This window comes from Zonotrichia albicollis, chromosome W (assembly GCF_047830755.1).
Source record: "Zonotrichia albicollis isolate bZonAlb1 chromosome W, bZonAlb1.hap1, whole genome shotgun sequence".
NCBI lineage: Eukaryota > Metazoa > Chordata > Aves > Passeriformes > Passerellidae > Zonotrichia > Zonotrichia albicollis.
The window spans coordinates 10,081,023-10,098,921 of record NC_133859.1 but is presented as its reverse complement, the minus strand read 5'-3'; the positions used below and the strand labels follow the sequence as shown (position 1 = coordinate 10,098,921).

The 17,899-nt window shown below is 45.6% G+C and overlaps 1 protein-coding gene across 2 annotated transcripts in view; it reads right to left on the bottom strand.

Moving 5' to 3' along the window:
- The window catches only part of LOC141726875 (putative HIT-like protein slr1234), a 127,030-nt gene that overhangs the window by 91,112 nt on the left and 18,019 nt on the right, over positions 1-17,899 (bottom strand). The gene's annotated exons all lie outside the window — the stretch shown is intronic.

Genomic DNA, 17,899 nt, shown 5'->3' with positions numbered 1-17,899 from the left:
CAGTTACCCCAGGGTATTCTTTCACTCCTTTCATCACTCGCTTCGTCTCTTTACTGGCCGCTTTGCTCGCGGAAAGTTGGAAACGCAGCATGGGAAACTCCAGCACTCACTTGGCAGGTCTGGGACTACCAGCCCGCCTCTCATTCACACACATTCATTTCCCAGTACCCGCCCACCCGAGAAGTACTTATCAATCCCTTTTCCTTCCCGGGTTCTTCCTGCGCACTGCTAGTCTTAAGGGCCCAATTACCGTGGTTGTAGGGAGCCTTTTACCTTCTCCTTGTTTTATTGCCTCATTTTGTCCACCAATTGTAAGCTGTGTCTGTTGGTCATCCCAGGGGAAACAGAACAAGGCTGACAAATAGGGGAGGGCGCACCTTCCCTACTCTGAGTCTCCTAAAGCACCAGCAGTGGAGTGTTAACCATCCTCTGCTACTATATTTGTGAAAAACGCCAATCCCTTGTTTTTAAAATTTTAAAAGTTTAATAGTAATAAAATGGTTATAAAAATAATAATACAATATGAGTAATAATAATTTGGACAATTAGAATTAGGACAATACGAGACAATAGAAACAAAGAGTTACGGACGTCTGGGTACCTTTTTCTGGGCAGCATAAGCCTGAAAAAGGATACCAGTTAACAAAGGTTTAACCCTTAAAAACAATAGCCTGTTGCATATTCATACACCTCATACATTAGGCATAAATTTCATTCAAATACAGGATTCTGTCTGGTCATCGTCAACTTCTTCCTCTTAATCCTAATGGCATCACCTGGATGTGCAAGGTGGGAAGAAGTTTGTTTCTCCTGATAATGGAGCAATAAATTATCTTTCTCTGAAAGATTTAGGTGTCCTGTGACTATCTCAGTGCGAGTCCTTCCTTTAGAATAAAAGTATCCTACATAGCATAGTTTCTATTTTAACATTTTTTTATAACCTAAAACTATATTTACCACACTACTTCAGAGAATTAATACAGCGTTACTTTCTAACACAACGCATATAATATTCATTTTAATATTTGCGAAAAGCCAATCATAAAATATGCATTTTTCACACTTGGTGTTATAGTTTGACATGGGAGGAATTTAGGGAAGTGAGTCAAAAGTTTTTTGTGTAACTGACAGTCTGTTGAACCACTGAGAAACTGGACACGCCTCTGTGAAAAACACACGTTAAAGATGAAAGAAACCTGGAAACTTCATCTTTCCTTCCCGCCCAGCAAGAAGGTAATACGCCCCAGGCCCCTCATCTCGGCCAGCCTGGGCCAGGCGGCCCTACCACGGCTAGCCGGGCCGGGCCGGGCCCCCTTTCTCCTCCCCGGGGGCCGGCTGGCCCCTCCATCGGCTTCCAGGCAGGAGAGGCTGTGCTGTGGGGCCGGCCCCTTTCCGGGAAGCCCACTGGACCCCATCGCGGGCCGGGCCGGCCAGGCTCTGCCACAAGGCGGGGGCCAGGCTCCTCTCTGGAGGTCCGGGGGACTCCGAGCTCTGTTCCGGCCAGACAGGGCCCCAGCAGTTACTGGGCAGGAAGCGGGGGGAGGCTGCAGAGGCCTGGCCAGAGCAGGGCTGGCTGCGACTATTAAGATCTTACCATCAGGTACCCTCCCCTCAGCGCGGCTGAGAGCAGAGGTCCCTACAACCCGCACAGAGTAACCCTGCAGCTAGAATTCAATGCAGAAAAAACTAAAGACCAACCACGAAGCTGATCCTGACACAGCCCCGGTTGCAGCTCCTGCCACAAGTGACTGGTGACCATTTAAAAAGCCCAGGTAACATGTTAACCCTTTTAATACTTCAATCGTCCCTTGAGTGAGAGAAAAAACAAGATGTAAGCATATAAAAGAACAACAGGAAAACATCAAAAACAGTGAAGAAGTCAAGTTCCAGATGGGAGGGCTAAAGAGATGCCTCAATCTTAAGGCTAAAATCCTCTTATAAACTATGGAGAAAATATTATTTTTCCCTAAAATGCGTGAAGCTATAGGGAGATGAAGAGTTCAAATTAATATCAAACAAAGACCTCCATGCTAAAGTAAGCAGATATTAAAGTAACTATAATCCCATGAGAAGTTTGAACAGAAAAAGAAAGAAGAGTAGTCCTGTACCCCAGGAGAAGATGTCTATTCCCAGGGATGAAGATGATTTTAAAAATAAATAATGAGAACTTTTGCCTTTAAGCAACTCATCTTTAAAACAATACCCCATAAGTCAACATGACCCATTGACAAGCTGTGGGAAGACTTGTGGAAAATAGAAAGAACTTCACAATTGCAAATTTCCCTGGGCAGCTACTATTCATAACCAAATTAAAAACCACAAGAGAACTGGTTTTTTCCTCTTGTGGAGATGTCTCCATAACATTAACAAGAGGGACTTCTCTCTAAGTGAACTGAAGAAAGACTATTTTACAAGTGATAAACTGACTAGAAATTTTAAGTTTTGTTTCTTTACCTTATCAGTGAAAAAGAAAAATTGTAGGGTAAGAAAAAGTGTTCTGAAGATTTTGTTTTAATTCTTACTACTTTTTTTCCTTTTAATTACTGTTAATAAAATTTTCTTCATACCCTTTAAAAGTTTTGAGCCTACTTTATGTTATGAACAAAAATTCGGTTAATATTTTTTTTTGTGAGAAAAAGTTACAAAAAGGCAGCCAGATCTCTGTCCCTGCCAGGTTTCTGCGTGCTTTGTTATTGTAATCACGGGTCATTGTAGCTTATCTCCCCTTTTGTATTAGTAAAAGCCCTGGCTGGGGTGGGGTGATGGCCCTTCCCTGAGGCTGTGCTCTCTTCCAGCATAGGGAAGACACCTGAGAGGGTGGGGGGGTTATGCAAAGTGACTCCAAGACCAGAATGCTTTGGGACCTCGACTCCAAAATGCAACCAGAAAACCCTAAAAATAACGAGCCAAATAAGAGTTGAGAGACTAAAGTGATGTCCGGACGTGAGGAGGCAAGTGCTGAGCCTGCAGAGATGCGGAGTCCCTCTCGCCCTGACCATGGGAGTCGTCCCCAGCGCCGAGACTGAGGGGGACCGCGCTGAGAAAGTAACATCTGACGGGGACACCACGCCCTAAAGGCTCCCACGAGGACTGGATCCCCCGGCTCTGCCCCTAGTGGACAGAGCTGCGCATATCCTCCTCCTCTGAGTCACCCTGGGAGACACGACGGGGACTGCAGCCCTGCCGAGCCGCCCAATCTTGAGCTGATCACTTTTAATAAAGGCATTAAAAAGGAGAAGAAGTCTCCTGGCCTTGTTTATTTCAGCTGGGGGCGCTCGTCCAGAATAGCCACGCCGCAAGAAGACTCAAGACTGGCCATTTGGAACTTAGGAAACAGCTGGCTACCAGGACCAGAGGGATCGGCTCAGGACCAGCGACACAGAGGAGCACCAGAGCACCGGATTGGTGAGAAAGCCGGTGGCAGGAGTGGGAGACGTGAGCATGTGCGTGTGAATGACACGAGGCCGGTAGCTGGACCTTCGAAGTGAGAGCTGACCCCTGAGTACCGCGGTTCAGGACTCCTGCGAAGGGGCCGGCCGGGAACAGGGGGAAACGAGTGGAATTAGTGTGACTGAGATGTCTCCCAAGGAGGAATAAAGGGCCCCCCCCCTCCGGGCGTGCGGAGGTAATATTTGTATGAGTGGCACGCACCCAAAATAGGTCCTGACACAGGGAAGTCAGGCAGATTTGTCAGTCCCGAGAAGGATTTGGGTAGCTCACAAGCCCTGCAGGCAAAAGTAAGTCCTGGCACAGGAACCAGGCAAAAACCCCAGCGAAGGAGGCTGTGGTTTGCTTTTAAGTCCTGATACGGTGAAGCCTAAAAATTGGCGGGTTAGGCAAACTAAAAATCAGGCAGTTGTTCTTCCTGACTGAGGGAGTCAGGCACGACCCGGATTCTTAGGCCGAGGCTTCGTGTGTTCAAGTCCCGATAGATGTAAGACCTGACGTGGGGAAAGTTGGGCAATCTAGAGATCGGGCAGTTGTTTCAGTATTAAGTCCTGAGCATCAGGCAGAAATTTGAAGTTCAGTGGAGGAGGCTGTAGCTCCTCAAAGAAGGTTCTTTGTGAAATTACCGGTCAGTAAAGGCACCTTTGGGGCTTTTTACTGTTGAGACCTGTAAAATGGGAGGGTGTAATAGTTAAAAAGACCAGTAAGAGACTGAGGTATATACATCCCAATAGTCCCTTAGGAGAACTGTTAGTAAAATGGGATTCTATAGAGGCCACAGAGGGATTAGATAAAGTGAAAATGATCCATTATTGTATGGAAGTGTGGCCAGAATTAGAGTTGCAAGGAGGATGGCCTTGGTGTGGGACAAAGGATAAGTGGATGTGCCAACTATTAAATACACCTGTTGATGGGCAGAACGTTCAGGGTAACCCAGATATCCCTCAAAGTAGTTTGGCATCTGAAGATGGGCCGTACTGTAGTACCAGATCCAAGACCTCCAAGGCAGAGAGACTCTTTCCCCTCAGAGAAGTTCCTATGGGAGGAGTAGCGAGAGGTGTTGGCTTTGTGAATGCTCCCCTAACTGCTTCTGAGGTGAGAGGATTCAAGAAAGAGTTGGGGCATTTAGTTGAGGACCCAGTGGGCATAGCTAACCAAGTGGATCAATTTCTAGGTCCAAATATCTACACTTGTGTCCGGTTTATCTCGGCTGTTTGAGGGGCCTGGAAAGGCCCGAGGTGGCCTTGGGGCAGCCCGCGTATCGAAGGATGAGAAGAGGCTTCAGTTCTTCTTTTGGTTTTTATGTTTATTAATTGTTTATCTAAAAGATGTTCTTTCAGCCGAACAGAGATCTGCTCAGCAGTCAGCCATGAGCACACTGTGCCGTCCTCCGGACCGCCACGTATCTTTATACCCATTGTTACGTGTACAATATTTATCATTTTTCCCCAATACCATTTATTCTTATAACTAGGTGCACTCTCAGTAATAACCAATCCAAAGGTGCCACCGTGGCCAAAGAAGATGGAGGAGAAGAGAAGAAGAAGGAGGGCAGGACACACCCCAATTCCTCCATCTTACTCCTCTAAACCCCCCTGTACATAAATCCTAAACCCTGTGTCTCACCCTCTAATTAGCTAACCTCTTCGCCATTCACCCCGGTGAAGTCCTCTTATCTTCATAAAGGTGTCGTCTCCCGTGTAGGGTCAAAGTCCTGCCACCAGACACTTCTGGCAACATTCCAGGACTCCCGGGCCCCCCAAGGGTGGTCTCGGAGGCCCGGCATCTCAGGACTCAGATCCTGAGATCCCACACACTTGGGGGAAGATGAATTCCATCCTGAGTATATTATTTTCTCCAGAAGAAGTTCAGATGATTAGGGAAGCTAGCATAAGAATTTGGGAGAAGGATAACCGTCCAGGACCCCAGGTGCCATCAGGCGAACAGAAATTGCCACTAACGGATCCCAGCTAGAACCCTAACCAGGAGGAGGGGAGGAAGGCCATGATGGAATATAGGTCTTTGGTAATACGAGGGATCAAAGAGTCAGTTCCCAAAGGAACTAACACCCAATTGGCATTTAAGGGCACGCAGGAGAAAGATGAAGCTCCTGCTGCCTGGCTTACTCGCCTAAAGCGGAACTTCCAGTTGTACTCTAGAATAGACCCAGACACCCCAGAAGGTCAAATGCTACTAAAAGTCCAATTTGTTACCAAATCTTGGCCTGATATAAGGAGAAAATTGGAAAAGATGGAAGATTGGCAAGAGAGGGATATAAATGAGTTATTAAGAGAGGCATTGAAGGTGTATTTAAGGAGGGAGGAAGAAAAAGCAAAGGCCATGGCTAAGATCATGGTTGCTGTAGCTCGAGAAAGTGCAGGGTGGGCAAGACCACCACGAGGAGGAGGCAAGGATAGGCCTCTTGTACTGTCAGGTGCAAGAGGGATAGAGACACCTCAAGGCCCTTTGAGAGGACGACATTGCTATTACTGTGGAGAGCCAGGACACACCAGGAAGTTTTGTAGAAAGCTCAGTCTCGATGTGGCAATAGCCAGGGAACAAGATAATTTAGACTAAGATCCTTAGAAGTGGCAAGTAGAGGGTCAGGGGCTTTACACTTTAAGAAACCCAATGCAACATCTAGAAGAGCCCTTGGTAAACTTTGAAGTAAGACCCCTAAATGAGGAATTTGAATTTTTAGTTGATACAGGAGCAGATAAGTCCTGTCTCAACAAAGTAACATCTGTAGTTAGACAAAAACCAGCTAGGTAGAAAGGATATCCAATAGCACCAAAACTGGCCAGTAATACTTAACTTGTAATAAGGGGTGTGAAAGTAAAAGGTACCTTATTGTTGTCTTGTTGTGTGTGTGAGAGTGAGTCACAAGGAAAAGTCAGCCTCAACTTCCCGGGCAGGTGGGAAGGGGGCAGTGGAAGTGTGTGTGTGACCTGCAAACCAGACTAGGGCTCCCTAGATGTGTGAGGGAGCCGTAGCTGTAAGAGCGTGAGTGACACGCAGGCAGCCTCACAAGTGAATGTGCACCAGAGGCAACCAGAGTCTGGGCCCTTCCAAGAGGCCCAGAGATACTGAGACCTGTGGGCCAACCCCAAGGTGAGGGGGGGCTATGGGGACCTGTGATTTTCTAGTAATAAGTTTGTGTCTTAAAGGTGTGGAAGAGTGTGTGAAAGTGAATGAGAAATGAGAGAGTGAATATAGATGAGTTAGAATAGAGGTTATGTAGATTGTGCATTACAAGTTTTACCACATCTCCTTAGAAGGAAGTGTATTGTGTAAAAGAATGGTGTAAGAAAAAAAAAAAAGGGAAAAAAAGAGATAAAGTGTAAGGGGTTGAAAGAAGTATTTAAGCTGTAAGTAAAAGTAAGAAACAGAAGCAAGAGATAAATAAATAAGATCTTGAAAATAGAACAGAAAACCAGTGAATTAAATACACAGAAAAAATAGGAGAATAAAAGTACTTTGAGAGTTAAGCTAGCTGAGAAATACAACTCCTTGCAAAATACAGAGTATGTAGAAGTTGATGAGAGAAACATACAAGCTATGGAAAAAGAGAAATGACTGGTAAGATTAAACAGAGAAGCTGAGTTTTGATAAAATCATTAACAGTAGACCATTAATGCCTGTGTTTGAAAGCCCGTTTCAGGTGTTCTTCATTACTAAGACGGTTGGACTCACATCACTCTCACCCCTGGTATTGGACCAGGATTCAACACCAAGTTTTACCCTCTGGCATTCTGGTATTGGACCGGACTGCACCCCTTTCTCCCTGGTATTGGACCAGACTCCACCCCTGTCTCCGTCTGGCATTGGGCCAGACTCCCAGTTTCTACGTCTGGCATTGGGCCAGACTCCCAGTTTCTCCTTGTGGCATTGGACCGGACTACACCCCTGTCTACTTCTGGCATTGGGCCAGACTCCCAGTTTTCCCCTCTGGCATTGGGCCAGAGTCCACACCACTCACCTCCAGGCACTGGACAAGGATTCATCCACATCACAAGTTAATTCACCTGGGTATACTGTGATTTGGAGTTGAGTCTCAGGAAGAGGAGTCAAAAAGACTGAACTGTATGGGAAAAATTGGTATCAGAATTCTAATATTGCTTAAAATGTTTCTAAACTGTTTTGTGTAAATTATGTTGGTAAAAAGTTTAAGTCTGTAAATAAGTAATTCTAGTTTAAGTTCCCCAATATACTTCTAAAGACTCCAGGTTAACCCTCTACAGAACACTCCCCTGGGGGAAACTGAAATTTGTAGAGAACAGACCAAGAGAGGCTTAACCAGAGAAGCGGGTAGAAGGGACTCTAAAGAGCTCAGAAGCTTCTCCTCAGAAAAAATTCCCCAAGAGGCAAGGCCGGGTGGGCAGGCTGTGCAAGATGACCCATACCGGACTCTTGGGAAGGGTGGTACTGATGGCTCTGATTGCTGGTGGTGCTCAGGGGAGCCCAGCTGAGCCATGCAGAGAGTGCTACCAACCCCGCTATGAGGAGGAAGAGAGCTCCTTGTCGTGAGTCCACATCAGTTCTAACCCTGATTGTGTTAACCTCTCCCAATTGGTCCTTTATCAGAAAAATAAGAGCATGTATTGGATAGCCCAGAATACTGCCACTTTTAGGCAGCCACTCCTAGGAGAGTGCCCTATAGAGGAAGCCTGGTTGTGCTTTGAATGTGATGCTGCTGAAACAAGCTCAGCAGATCTAGTAAAAAGCAAAGAAATGGTGAAAATAGTAAGAAAAATTGTTTGTTACAAGTATTTAGATGAGTGTACTGGAAAAGAGATAAACCCCTTTTAGAACACATTTCAAGGGAGCTCTAAATCCCTAAGTTTGATCTCATCTGGCAACTGCATTGCTAGGGTGATAACACCAATTTTCTTATTACCCAAAGAAACTAGATCAAGTTTGGGAGTTCCTATATATAATGATTTGGGAGAAATTAAACAAAACCGGGAAAGTGAAATAGAAATTGAGAAAATCCAAAATTGTAAAAGCCAAGTTCAGATCCCAAAATCTGTGTTGAACAAAGTCATCCGGCTCCAGGCAGTGTTAAAATAAAGAATTCAATTATTAGAGACATTTCAAACGAAATAAAAGGATTGGCATGTGTAAGTAATCAAGATCAAACTCCTACACTTGATCCCAGTGAGTGGGAGAACTTAGAGATTTTCAGAAAATATGTATGGGAAAAAGTGGGTTTTCTCGCTGTGTGTATACTTGGAGGATTGCTCTTTTTACTATGCTTATTTGCCTGTTTTAGTAAAACAGTATTAGCTGTACAAACCAATCTGAAAAAACCAAGAAAAGTAACAAGGTTAAGTAAGCATGAATACCAAAGTGCACAAGAGATTTATACTAGACTCAAAACAAAAAATTGTGAGTTGATGAGAGCTTAAGAATTTAAGCTCGATCAAAGAAAAAGAGGGGGGACTGTTATGAACAAAAATTCAGTTAATATTTTTTTTGTGAGAAAGAGTTGCGGGGGAGCAGCCAAGTCTCAGGCGCTGCCAGGATTCTTAGTGCTTTGTTATTGTAATACCGGGTCGTTAAGGCTTATCTCCTTCTTTTGTATTAGTAAAAAGCCTGGCTGGGTGGGGAAATGGCCCTTTCCCGAGGCAGTGCGCCCTTCCAGCTTAGGGAACACACCTGAGAGGGTGGGGGGGTTATGCAAAGTGACTCCAAAGTCCAGAATGCTTTGTGGGACCCCGACTCGAGATGCAATGAGAAAACCCCAAAAACAACGAGCCAAATAAGAATTGAGAGACTAAAGTGATGTCTGGACGTGAGGAGCCGAGTGCTGAGCCTGCAGAGATGCTGAACACCTTCGGAGCCCCTCTCGCCCTGAGCAGGGAGTGGTCCCAACGCCGGGACCAGACGAGACCGAGCCAGGGAAAGCAACAGCTGACGGGGACCTCACGCCCTAAGGCTCCCACGAGGACTGGATCCCCTGGCTCTGCCCCTAGTGGACAGAGCTGCGCATATCCTCCTCCTCTGAGTCGCCCTGGGAGACGCGACGGGGACTGCAGCCCTGCCGAGCCGCCCAATCCTGAACTGATCACTTTTAATAAAGGCATTATAAAGGAGAAGAAGTCTCCTGGCCCTGTTTATTTCACATTCTGCTTCTTTATAATCCCTGAGGACAGTTTCCCAGGGAGTGCCATCCACTGGTTCTTTAAAGACCTGAAAGTTCACTCTCCTAAAATTGTCTTGACTTTACTCTTTCCTGTGAACGGGATGCTTCCAGTGGTTTAAGTAAGAATGCTTCATAGACCTTCTCTCCTTTGTCAGGTGGCCTATAGTAGACATCAACCACAAGGTTTCCTTTTTCGGCTTGTGTGGGATGATCACCATGGATCCAGGCTAGGGCTTAAGGCTTACTATCTTTGGCCTACATTGTGTACCTTTTGCGTTATCATTCCAGATCAAGATCTGCATAGTTGATGTCAAGAAAGGGCAAGTTGGTCAAAGGAGGAGGTCCCGAGCAGCTAGGTTATTCCTCTTTTGGCTCTGACGAACAGAACAGAACAGAACAGCGTCACATGACTGGAACTTTGAAGGGCACCAAGGCCAAAAAAGTAACCTTTGCCTGATTAAGGGCCATTTAAGTTAAAACGCACACCCCTGTGTATGGTAATAAGCTTAATGAAATACATGTGTTGAAGTTTAGGATTTTTCCTTTTATTTCTTTCTCTTAGGGAATTTTCTCCCATATTTTGCTAAGAAACAATAATGTCCAGTACTTGAGAGAGACAAAAGAAGTAACCACAGAGAAGGGGGACGAGTGCAGCTGGCTTTACCTTCATAACTGAGGGATATTATTCTGGGAATGGCAGAGATATTGCGAAATTTGGGGTGAGGAAAGGGGTTGGGTGCAGCTCCTAGCTCTCTTGCTTTCTCAGCATTCAGAGGGGAAGGAGGCTGCAGTCCGTGGGAAGAATTTGCCACCACTGTGGGGTTCTGTCTCCTGCTGCCTTTTTTCTACTGTGAATGGAGCTCTGCTTGTAAGAGTGGCCATTGCACTGGGACCTTATTAACACCCTACCTCACGAAACAAAGGAATTCTTTCCCATCTGCTTGGGTGCCTCAGGGGAAACCCTGGGATCCCCGAGCCCCTTTCCCTCCAAGGGAGCCTCTCCTGTCCATGTTTGGGAGCGGGGCTGCCACTGCCCAGCCCCCACCGTGCCTCTGCTACTGATCTGGGGTTTTTTGCTACACTGTAGCCCTTCATCCTGTGCCTGCCGGGACAGCCTGCGGTTCTAGCTACAGCTGCTGAGTTTCAGCTGCCTCTTGCTTGTGACCCCGGGTGAGCTCGTTCCTGCCATTCTTGCTTGCTGCTTCCAAGGTTCCTACTGGGGCACCGGGATCAGCGGTCCCTGGGGCTTTGTGGAGCAAGCCCCTTTTCCATCCCTTCCGGTGGCATGTCCGCCATTGCAAAGTGTCCTAGGGGGACTTTATGATGCTGAATTGTATCCCTATTCATCAGTTTATCCCAGAAATAAGTTTTGCACCTTTAAAACTAGATCTGAGAGTGAAGAGGGGGGAGAAGGAGAAGCGATAGAATGTCAGAGGTGGCTGTATTTGAAAACATAGTGATAGGAACTTCACCTTTCCTTCTCATGGACTGTGTTGTCTGCAGCACAGACAGCAGGAGACAACTCTGCTTTTAGTTAGTTTTTAGCTAGCTGAGGCAGAGAAGTTCCCCGGACTGTGGCTTTCCTTTTCCTTGGAACTGATTCGCCCTGCTATGGACTGAAAAGCCAGAAAAAACACAGGGAGCTCACACCTGTGGCCCACCAGGGCCTGGGATGTGGCATTTTCCAGTGCCAGAGGGACTGATAAGAGACTGAGTGACCTGAGCTACATCCCACAAAAAAGACTTTGTGAATTTGCCATCTCTTCAGAACAGTGAGAGGTTTTATTATTTAATATTCATTTTTTATGCTTGTGAATACTTTGCTGGTTAAATAAACAGTTTTTTCCACTTTTCTTCAAAGAAATCTTTTCCCGAACCAGTAGTGGGAAGGGCTGGTTGAATCTGTTTTCTAGAGGGACCCCTTTGGAAGTTTCCTCCCAAATTTGCCCTAAACCAGGACACGATGTGAACGAGATGACTGAACTCCTGCCACAGCACCCCCTGCAGCCTTGAGGGAATCATCACAGGTGCCCTGACTGGCTGCAGAACCACCAGCACCCTTCCCAGCTGTGTCCATAACTACACCAAAGGGGAAGGTGCCTGACAGCTGAGAGAAGGCTATTACTGGGTTTCTGGTTCTGTTTGTTGTTACTGCCATTGTTGTAGTTTCTTTGCCTTGTTATTCACATACATACTAAAAAAATCCTGCTATTCCTTTTACCATATCTTTGCTTGAAAGCCCCTTAATTTCGAAGTTATAATAATTTGGAGGGAAGTGGGTCATATTCTCCATTCCAAGGGAGGTTCCCGCTTTCCTTGGCAGACACCTGTCTTTCAAACCAAAACATACATGCCAGTACATATATGATTATATTACTCAGCTCCTGATTAGATCATGCTTTACACAAGGAGTAGAAGATTGGGCTATATAAATGGAGGATAGAAATTTCAGCTAGGTAGCAGGAATTCCCAAAAGACCTTGGAGACAGTCAATAGGCTGCTCTCTTCTCCCTCTTCCCAAGCAGGGCAGCTTTCTAGGGAAGCTTATGTATACAATCGTTATTATTACTATTAAATGGGTTGGCACAATGTTATTAGAGTTCTAACAGAGTGCTGAATTGATTGTAATCAGAAATTAGGCCTAATCCCACCCAGTCCCTTTAATCCCTGAGGACAAGCTGGAATGCAAGGAGCTTTATTTTCTGCCAAATTTCTTACTCTGAACACCATAGCTTGACCTCTAATTTTCACCCATAAGCTCTCAACCTGTTCATCGCTGTCTTTCAAAGACAGCTCTGTACAGGAAATCCCTCTTATTTTTGGTTTACATAGAGGGCCACCTCTGCCTCCCCTTCCTTCTGACCAGTTTATAGCCATTGATTGCAGAGCTCCAGTCATTTGAGTTGTCCCAGCACATTTCTGCTATGGTGATTACATTGTTAGCTTTCCGGCTGCACAGTGGTTTCCAGCTCCTCTTTCTTATGCATACTGCATGCATTGGTACAGAGGCACTTCCATTGGGCTGTTGACTGCACCACTTTTTTGGACAAGGATCAAGCCCCAATTCCTTTGCAGCATTTCTCAAGTATTCCCTTCTTGTTTCACAACACATCACCAGCCCTTGGCTCTTCTCTGTTGCTCAAAACTCCATCGTCTTTCCCCGCTGAGTCATGTTTAAAGCCCTCCTTGTAAGTCTAACCGGCTTCCTGGCGAAGACGATCTTGCCCCGCTTGGTCGCGTGAATCCCATCAGCTCCCAACAGACCTGGCTTCTTAAAGGTAGATCCATGATCATAGAAGCCAAAACCTTGAGTATGGCACCAGCTACGTAGCCTGGCATTCAGCTGTTCAGTCCGTCTCCTCCTTCCTGGACCCCTTCCTCAGACCGGACATCAATAGAGACGACCATCACCTGTGCTCCCCATCCTTTCAGCATCGCTCCTACAGACATAATAGACTCCTGGGGGGGTTCTAAGTTGCCTTATCTGATGCTACAGAGAAGAGTAGGAGCAGGTGATAATCTGTAGGGTTCACCAGCCTAGGAAGCCTCTCAGTGACACCATGAATGTGAGCTCCTGGTAGGCAGCAGAGCTCTCTAGAGAAATTGTCTGGGTGGGAAATGGGTGTCTCTGTGTTTCTCGGGAGGAAGTCTCCAATTACTAATACCTTTATGTGCTTCTCTGGTCGCACTGGTTCTAACGTGGGCAGGTGGTTAGGTCAGCTTTGCAGGGTTGCCTTTGTCCTGGCTCCTGTCCATTACTCATGTGCTCTTCAGTCTCCAAACCAGGAGCATCCAGTCTGTTATGTAGGGGAACTTCAGGAGATGGGGGAGGGTTCTTCCTTCTACCTCAAGTATAGAAAAGCATCTAACTTTCTTCACATTGGGATTTACTTGTGTCTGCCAGCTGGAAGTTGGATACTTCTGCATCACCAAGTGAGGTGGAGACCCTCTATCCTAGGCAGATGCTGATCCACAAACAGGGTCCCATGCACAGAGAACCCAAATCCCTGTCTCCAGCATCAGCTCCACAGCCAAATATTGAGCTGCATTATCAGTGCCCTCTTTCTCCTTCCCTTTTCTGTCAGCAACAGGACTGAGGTGAACAACCCGTGGGCCCCCATGCTCTTGACTACCCCCCTCAGAGCTCTGGGGTCATTGCTAGGGGGAAACTTGGTGTCATGTAGGCATTCCACCTGATTGAACTACCTGAACTTTGGCCCAGGCAGATATTCAACAAGTAGGACTATCCAAATTCATCCTACTGTTTGAGGCTATTTGTGAGAAGCCAGCAAACTGGTTTGGCTGGAGGCTGAGCTGATGCTATGATGCAGTTATTAAAGTTATTAGAAATGCCTCTGCCAGAATTATGGTGCAAATGAGGCCATATGCTAAAGTCAATAGTATGGGTTTATTTGATAGTAAATATAAAGGGGGGGTGGGGAGAGTGGGAGAGAGAGAGAGACTGAGAGAGAGAAAGAAAAAGAAAGCAAGATATATAGAAAATATGTGGGGGGAACAGAGAGTGACAGAGAGAGAATAAAGAAAATATCACCATCTGTGGATCCCAACTATGTTCTGTTGATCCTCTCCAGCTGGTCTTCTTGGTGGTGAAGGTCCCCCCCAAAAAGCATAGAATTTGATGGGTTAATATACGCTCAGGCTACATAGGAAAACCCAGACACCTCCCTGGGGTGGCGTGTTTGCCATTGTTTCTTACAACAGACTCCAGATTTGTTGCATCAGGTGCAGTCCTGTGGTGCAAGGCCTCAGGAATGAGTCTGGGGAGCACTTTAGGTGGTCTTTGATGGATTAAGGCACCCCCTCAGTTGCTCCTCATGTGAATGCCCCGTGGATGTAGCCATCCCCAGTCTGGGGGTTCCATAGCCAGTTTACATAAGGGAGGATGGGTTCACTGCCCCTGGGCAGAGGTTACAACAAAACAAAACTTCTGCTCCCCACCTCGGTTAGGGGGAAAATCTGTGCAAACCTGCTCCCATCAAATGGATCTCTGGGCTATGGCTTCCCCCATCCTGAAGCAAGCCAGAGATGATTCTTAGCATGGCTACTGGGTTTGGCTCTCATTCTTTTCCTTAGTTACTTGTTTACTTCTCCCTGGGCCTGAGATGATTGAAGAAAGGGTTTCCCTTTATGTAATCTGCGCAGTTTGACCTTCAGTCCAAACTTCCAGTCAGGCATTCTTTAGGGAAGAGTGGGCTTCAATGGATCCTTCATACAGTTTTCTATAATGAGCAAAACTTCATATCAATGTTTGAGGCATGAACTATTTCAGTCTCTGGCAGCTGATAAGTGGCCAAATCTGCATGAACACAGCAAAAAATCTGACTACGAGTCAACCACTTGACGCTATTAATATGTGCAAGCAATCAAGGCTGTTGAGCTCTGCCTCCATTGCAACCGGCTGCACAGCAGTGATTTCCCCTTGAGTAGGGACACCTCTCAAGGTTACCCCTTGAGGTTGAGATTCCTTACCTGACAGAAGGCATCGATGGGTGGCTAAGTGATATAAGCATAATAAGCTTACATGATAATCTTTGTATACTGAATTGCAGAAAAAGAAAACAAACTCCACAACTTTGTAAAAGTTGCAAAGCCGGTATGTTTATTACAGTGCTGGACGCATGTGAGGATCGCTCCCCTTAAAAGACATGCATACTTCTGGGAACTCCAGACCCTTTTATATCTCCCTTACTTATCCATATGCATGGAATTTCACAATATGTTCATACATATTCATTTTACTGATTTCACACTACACTTGCAGCTAGTTACACTTGCAGCTAGTTTTTTATCAGAAAGTACAGAAAGAACTCCTAGGTCACCCTGCCCTGTCTCCCGCAGTCACTTCGTCTGTTTCAAAGGTCAAGGGGCTCCCCCCCTTATCTCTGCCCTTTGGCTGAAGCAGTTTCTTCGAGCATAGGTTTTTTTGCAAGAACAGGCAGTCAGACCAAACAGCTATGTTTGCAAGCTACAGACTTAATTTAAAGATGTACATTTTACCTAAATCAAAATGGATTTCTACTCTGGATAATTTCCACTTTGTCTCAATACTATACTGACATTAAGTGTAGTAAATAGCTATTGACCAACAATCCAACTGTACTTATGAAAAATATTATGTACATAAATTTACTGATTACAATTCAATATACCATTAGATAAAATCACTCCAAATCACCTCTGACCCTTTTCCTGCAGCACCTGGGCAGCATCAAAAGCATCTGTGGTGGGTTGACATTGGGCGCATGCTAGATATCCACCAATCCGCTCTATCATTCTCACTTCTCGGCTGGATAGTGTGGGAACCCAGAACATCCCTCTGGCTGTCCAGGATGGCTAGGACCACTGCCAGGGGGCTCAGAAGCCCTGGCACGGAGTCCAAAACACCTGTGGTTTTGATTATGACCCGTGGAGCAAATTACCAACCTTATATTAAGATCAGCAAGCCACAACAGTTCAGGTAGAATAATAGTGAAGTTATCATGGGGTGGAAAAGTAGATTTTAGGGTTTTGGTATGGGGGTTCAGGAGGCAAGATGGAGGGAACTGGGCATGTCCAGCCTTTCTCGTTCTTCTTCTTGGCCTCCATCTTCTACTGTGATGTTGGCACTTACAGATTGGTTTAGAGTAGACGCTCACTGTCTAACATAGGTGATAGGTATTGGAAAGTAATTGCAAACATTGCATACGCAGTTTTTAGTATAAAGACATAACATCACCCTGGGGGCAGGCAGTGTGCCTGGAACTGTCCTGCTGGACGGACCTCGGCAGGGCAGGAGAAAATTTTTTATAGATAAGATGCAATAAACAACCTTGAGACCAAGAACTGAAGAGCTCCGACTCATTCTTCAAGCGCTCGGGCTGGTAAAAGAGACTTTTAACATTCTCGGGGTCGCAGTGACCCAGAAAGACCCCAAGAGACAGGGGAGAGAAAATAAGATGGAAAACAAGTCGCAAGTGTAGAAAAGGCAGTTCACTAAAGTAAAGGAGAAAGTCTGCATGCCAAAAAGCAAAGAGGAAAAAAAACCTGAATTCTATCCCCTGGTTCCCATCAGCAAGTGCTGTCTGGCCACTTTCTTGGAAGTAGGGATTCAGCACATGTAGTGGTTAGTCCAAAAAGGGAAATGCTGTAAATAACACATGTGCCTCCTTCCTCTTCCTTTAGGTAGCTTTTATAGTTAAGCTGACATAATATGCTACAAAATATCCCTCTGGCCAGTTTTGGTCAGCTGGTCTAGCTGTGTTGCCTCCCAAGATTTTGCCCATCCCCAGCTTACTGATGGGGGCAGAATGCTGGAGAGACAGTACTGATGCTGTGCCAACACTGCTCAGCACTAGCCAAAACACTGGTGTGTTACCCACACCTTTCTAGCTACCAGTGCAAAGCATGACACTGTGAGGGTTGCTATGGGGAAAATGAACTCCATTTCAGCCATACCCAATACAATATCCACCCCTTACATCATACAATTTGCATCATATAATATCCCACAGAATTATATGTATATATATATATATATATATATATGTATCTATAATATCTCCTAACTCCTCCATTGTATTTTGTTGAAGTGAAGGGAGACGACCCATCTTCCTTGATCAGTATCGACTCCAATTTATTGATCAAACCAGGCATCTTTTATAACAGTGTTAATTCACTTCATGCATATTGCAAAATCTGAGCTCCCAATAGGCTGTAGAGAAAACTTCAACTCCTCCTTTTGTTTACAATACCTGAGGTTTGTTTATTGAAACCAAGATCAGTGTTCTCACCATGATATGAAAAGTTCTCAAAACCTTTATATCTGTTCCCAGAACGGCCATCTGTTCCCAGAGCAGCCAAGGACAGAATATTTGCCTGTTTTTGAAAAGACAGTCTGACAATCTTGTTGTTTATATAAAAGGTGGCTGAGAACCTAATTATTTACAGAATCAAGCCTGGGAACTGCTGCTTTACAGCTGCCTTTTATCTTTCCCTTAGCTGAATACCTTCATGGCCTCTCTCTTTAAGCCATGTTTGAACCAGGCTCTCCACAGTATTTATTTGTCATTACTACAATCCTTTCTCACCAATGCTTACAACATAAACTCCATGCTTAAACCATCTTTATATGCATGTGTTGATTTGGCATGGCCTGGTTTTTTGGTAGCACTGGGGGGGGGGGGCACAGGGGTAGCTTCTGTGAGAAGCTGCTAGAAGGTCCCACCATATCTGACAGAGCCAGTCCCTGATAGCTCTGAAGATGGACATGCTGCTGGCCCAATTAGAGAGGTTGGTAATGCCTCTGTG